The 5,465-nt window shown below is 45.7% G+C and overlaps 1 long non-coding RNA gene across 2 annotated transcripts in view; it reads left to right on the top strand.

The window, feature by feature from the left end:
• The window catches only part of LOC147019749 (uncharacterized), a 7,278-nt gene continuing 1,813 nt past the window's right edge, over nucleotides 1-5,465 (top strand). Inside the window, exons 1-2 of one of the 2 annotated variants that reach the window (XR_015061500.1) lie at nucleotides 1-4,693; nucleotides 5,271-5,465. The exon at nucleotides 5,271-5,465 is cut by the window's right edge and continues 58 nt beyond it. This is a non-coding gene — a long non-coding RNA (uncharacterized LOC147019749). The other variant, XR_015061499.1, reaches the window with a different exon arrangement.

Here is a 5,465-nt window from a genome sequence, read left to right as displayed (position 1 = left end):
ACGTGTTGTTGGCACGTTACGCGATCGTTGACACACATCGACAGACGTTACTTTTAAGTTACTCATAGGCTGAAAGACGTCGGTATAATGGATCGTCCTTGCGTCAGCGTCCACGGCCACGGCCAGGACACTTATTTGCAGCATTCTTCAAACTTTTCTTCGGCATGACGAGGATGTTCACACTTCGATGTCTAGCTTGGCTATGATTCCAATTGTCTATCGGCAGCGTCTATTTAAAATAGTCGAGTTTGAGCGTTTTAACACGTTCAGAAGAAACGCTTCAAATTTCCAAACCCCAGCGTCAAAAAATAAATAAATAAATAAAAATAAAAACAAAGGCGAGTGACAGCAATTTAAATCGTTCATTGTAAACAATGAAACTAGCTGAGTGGTACCATTTCAAAGTCGTTGAGTGTAAAAAAAATCCAATTGTTGAGCGCAAGCGTCTACTTTCAATAGTGGAGATGCAGCCATTTAAATCGTTGAGTGGCAGCCTATGAACCTACCCGTGGACACGCGGACGCAAGGACGATCCATCATAACCCACACCCTCCCCCTCACACCCACCTACTACTGCCAACATGAACAAACTAATACTAATGCTAATACTGATACTGATACTGATACTGTTACTGCTGACATGGACATCAACTCAAAAAGGACTCCAAAACACGGTTGGGTTCCCCTTTTATGAGCACCATTTTTATATACCAATTCCCAAAACCGCTGGGAACACGTCTTTATATGGCAGTTGCAAGCGAGAAACACATTCATTTTTTTTTTTTGTCGACCGGAAGACGTCATTGGAATACGTCTACATACTCGATGTGTGTTGGGACTACGTAAAGAATTGGTTCAAAGCACGTCAAACACAAGTTAGAAATAAGTTTCGCGTAAAAAAGACATTACCGCGACGTGTTTCGACTTATGAGTAGCTTATAAGTAGCCTTTGTGGACGTGTGTAAGCGTCCACATATCTTGTGTAAAACTTATCCTCATCGCATGCGAACGTGTGTCATACGCCGAGTACGTCGTAAAATTTTGAACATGTTCAAAATTTCTTGACGTACTCTACTTACTACGACTTATGATAGCGTATTTAGCCTTCTACTCACGTATACCAAACTTACCCATGCCGTATTCGACGTGCCCCCAACGTTTTAGACACATTTTTCTTAGGTCGGCATACGCTGGCAAGATCGCCAAGGTGTGACCGCGATGTTGACACTTCCATTTCTACGGCAGTTATGATTCGAATCGTTGTGCGTCAGCCTTTTAATAGGCTACGCCACGACATCGTCGGCGATGCGTGCAACGCGCTATGCCTGAGTTAGACTATCGTTGGGCATCGGTTGTGTAGGCCGACAACAGGTTCAGCATTCGTTGGTATAAGTTATCTATAACACAACGAAACGTTCTGTGTAGTTACCAATGCGTTATACATAAGACCAAGTCGCTATGAATACGTCCGAATCTTTAAAAAAAAACATCAAAAGTTCAACGTAAGCCAGCGTTTTACATACATTTTAACACGTTGCCATCGCTGGCTAAAACGTCAAGGTGTGACCGGGCCTTTACTTACACAAAAAACCCCGTGAAAAATCGAAAAAAAACCAAAAAAAACCCTGCAAAAACGCAAAAAAAAAAAAAACCCTGCAAATAAGCGAAGCACGGGGCCATGAATGTTGAAGCAGGTCACATTTTATAAACTACGAATAGCGGGGTCTGACAGTACGATGTTGATACAATGCGTATGAATGGTGCTGTAATATTGTTATGAATTTGGAAGCCTTGTGCACACAGACAGACAGCTGTCCCCGTAGCTTAGTTATTTTGATAAGTGTGTGTTTCTAGTTAGGGCCCCCTACCTGTGTGTACTGGGAATTACATGTGTGCGCTGTGAATTACTTTTTTAGTCAGGGTTTTCTTTTATTTTTACATCAACGATAACAACCACAACAACAACAACAACACGCCTTTGCCTCACTTCCTCGACCCGATGCCATTACGCACGTAGCCAGAGGTGAGGAGGTGGGCGGAGCCACAAACGCCTCCGCTCAGGACTCCACCCAGAAGAGTGGGAGTTGCCCCGCCTACCGTGGGCCTGTCCATTGGAGGACAGCCAGGGAATCGCGCGATGAGTCTGACCAATGAGGAGGCGAGTGGCCAGAGAGAAGAGGCCCCTCCCGCCTGAGAAGAAAGTGTGGTGGTCTGGACCAGCGAGAGGAGATAGACGGGACGGCGCGGTGTCCACAGCTGCTGGTCTCCTGTCGCTGCTCCTGATCGCAGCTCCACGCTGGTTTGGTCCCATCTCGCTGGCCTGGTTCTCGGATCGCATCTCTCGACGCTGGTCTGGCCTCATCTCGTCGCTGGCGCTGGTCTGCGTCTGGCTGCCCTGGTCCGTCTTCTGGCGACCGAAGCTCTGGGAGGGGTGGACGTCCAGCCGCGTGCTCGCGGCCAGGAAGCCAGCCATCCTGACTCCCAGCCAAACTATCCTCCGCGGCTGGAGAGCCAAATAAAGACCATTGAGGTCCATTTCTTTTGTGTGTGCATGTGTGTGTGTCCTGTGGGCCCGTCTTTAAGTAGCAACTGGTTAAGTGTTTTTGCTGTACATTATTTGCATCCTTTATAGTTGGTTTAACTCTACCCTTTATGTGTTCCTTCCCCACCTATTGTAAATAAATACTCCTATTGTTGAATGTTTCAGCTCATCTTTTTCCTTTCCTTCATTGGTTTAACACGGTGCGTGTTGGGTGATTAAAAAGGCCGTTGCCGCCGTCGTTGTGCATTTGGACCAACGGGACCTCGGTAACCATTCACTCGGGTTATGCACGGGTCGAGCACGGAAATGGCTCGTCCCGTTCGTGCTTCGTCGAGGGTGTGAATTCCTCGGTAGCTCGCCATGTGGGCCTCTAGGTATTTTGAAGTTTGGCAAATAACCCTGTACCACGTGGTTGAATTAGTGACGATTCACGGTCCTGTAAGGGACCCGTACCCTCGGAGTTATCCGAGGGTAACAATCTGAATTCCGGGTGTTCGGTGGCGTCGTCTCTGCTGCTCCAACTCGCGATCGTGCTCGCAGCCGATACCCGGCCCACAACAATATTGAGATAAGAGCACTTGATTTCAATGGTTGTCGGTTCAAATGTGGCAAAAGGAATCTGAATTAAGGCTCAGAGGCAAAATAATAACTCAGTTGGTAATGTGGTCACCATCAAGTGGCCAAGACTGGGTTCGATCCATGACACAATCGAGCACGACGAAAACAAAACAAAAAAACTGCCGTTCTGATGGTTCCAAGATGGGTGTTGTGTCTTGGAGCATGCAATCCTTAAATGAGGCTTTGGGGGTGGCTGGCCAGGATGAATTACACTGTAGACAATAAATATCCTTTCGCATTTCCCAAAACAGTAGGTCATTCATCCAAATTCCCTGCTTTTAAATGTTAAAGGGATATATAGATGTTTAATGATTTAGGTTTATGATAAGAATAGGGTTAGTATTAAACACGGGAAGTAAATAAGCTTTTAGATTACATTAATAGGGCATCAAAAAAGCCATAAGAGCCTTCTGTGTATGTTTCCTTGAATCTACTTGTACAATTAAAAACAATTTGTGAAGTGTGGTTTATTTTCTTTTTGTCCTGGGATTTGGCTCAGAAATAGAATGCCATGTTGCCAAATAGACCGAAAGGGCCATAAAGTTTGACAGTTATACCATCGACCCGGATGGCAACCATGACCGTCGCTCTGTCAGACAAAAGCCAGTCTGTGCTCGGGCTCGGCCTCTCATGCCTGGGCCACGTTCACACGCGCGACGTTCAGATCTTACCTTTGTGCGTTGCACAATGCCGTCGCTCAAAGGTTACTGCCTTCCCACACGTCTCCCGCCGGCATGCTGGCTTGCACAGAAAGCGTCTTTCACTGCAGGCTGTACAGGTGCGCCGGGGCACTGCACTTGACCCCCTGGATGGTATCCCTTAGGGACCCTCCATTCTACCTGAACAGCCCTCTGAATGATTCCTGCACCTGCTCATTAAATTCAGAACTTCATGCCAGCAAAACTTTTGAAAGATATATAGTTGTGATAAAAGCTTGGATCAAATAAGCCATAACTACTTGTAAGGTACAAGAATATCATGGTTAGTTAGTAAGCTGTGCATGTCAAGTATCTTCTGATGAAACGCTAGAGGGAGCAACGAAAGTGATGGAAATTGTAATACCAACAGGACATCCGGTTTTGAGCAAAGGGCTTTCCTATGTGATCCACAATCGAGTAATATGTGAGGTGTGTGAAAGTTCTCCATTACATCAAACTCTTGGAAGTGTAGTTAAATCCTTCTGTCTGGGATCACTTTATAGGGGCTAAAAAGTACATTTTCCAACATGATTCTACTCTTTGCCACACATGCAGTGAAATTGGTGACTGCTACGAAGTTGATTTAAATGGCTTAAAAAGTTTTTAATGTCATACCACACTAGTTTCATTGCAGATACCAATGGACTACTTGAATGACACATATTGCCCCAATTAAAGAGAGAGACTACCTGCATGATGCTGGCATCTGGACTTTGTCTCTGCCTGTGACAGTCCTTGTATTAACCCAACTAAAACCTGCCGGAGCATTGTTGGCAGGAAATGGGATGAAGAAAATGCCAAAACGATGACTGAGCATCAGATCTATATGACGCAGGTATGACAGAGGAGATTGCAGTTCATTAGATGAACCATCTATATTTTTCACCACATCCATACTATTATCTCATCCACATCCATGAGGAGCCAAGCTGGCATCAAGGTTAAAAAAGGTACAACCTGTTTTGGACCTCAGAACCATAATGACGTCAAAATGTATACATGGTGGTACCTTGGCGGTACCTTAAAGACGAACAGAGCGATGATCACTTTCAAGATAATATGATTTGGAGAGCTGAGGGTAAGAAGTGAAGTTTAGAGGGGACGTTAGATATCAGGTCTAGCAAGAGTGGGAGCCATTAGTAGAAATATGAGTTAAGAATCTATCTGGTAGGATAAGGCCCGAGGTGTTACAAATGCTTTTGCTGCAGCATCATGACAAGTGGTTGACAGCAGCTGGATGTCAAAGCAGCTTAACTAGTGGCATTTTATGTCGTCACAGACATCAATCGAGGGTAGCTGCCATGAGGGGGAAATTAACCGAACATTGATAACTTCCTCTGCCACCAAAGATGGGCAGAGGCTGTGTTTTCACCCCTATTTGTCTGTCTGTCCGTCTGTCTGTCTGTGAGCAGGATATCTCAAAAAGTTATTTCACCCTGCTGGAGCAACAATAATAATCCCAACCACCCCGCTGGAGCAACAATGTTCTGCAAGGACAACCCCACCCCCTGGCGATGGATTTGGTGCCATTGTCACAGCTCGGTGGGATTCACTGAGGACACGCTTTCCCGGGAGGACACGCGCACACAAGAACGTGCATGGAGGTG

This window comes from Eptatretus burgeri, chromosome 9 (assembly GCF_056783735.1).
Source record: "Eptatretus burgeri isolate ZD-2024b chromosome 9, Ebu_testis_v1, whole genome shotgun sequence".
Classification (NCBI taxonomy): domain Eukaryota; kingdom Metazoa; phylum Chordata; class Myxini; order Myxiniformes; family Myxinidae; genus Eptatretus; species Eptatretus burgeri.
Note: the sequence above shows the minus strand (reverse complement) of the source record. Positions and strands in the feature narration are given on the sequence as shown.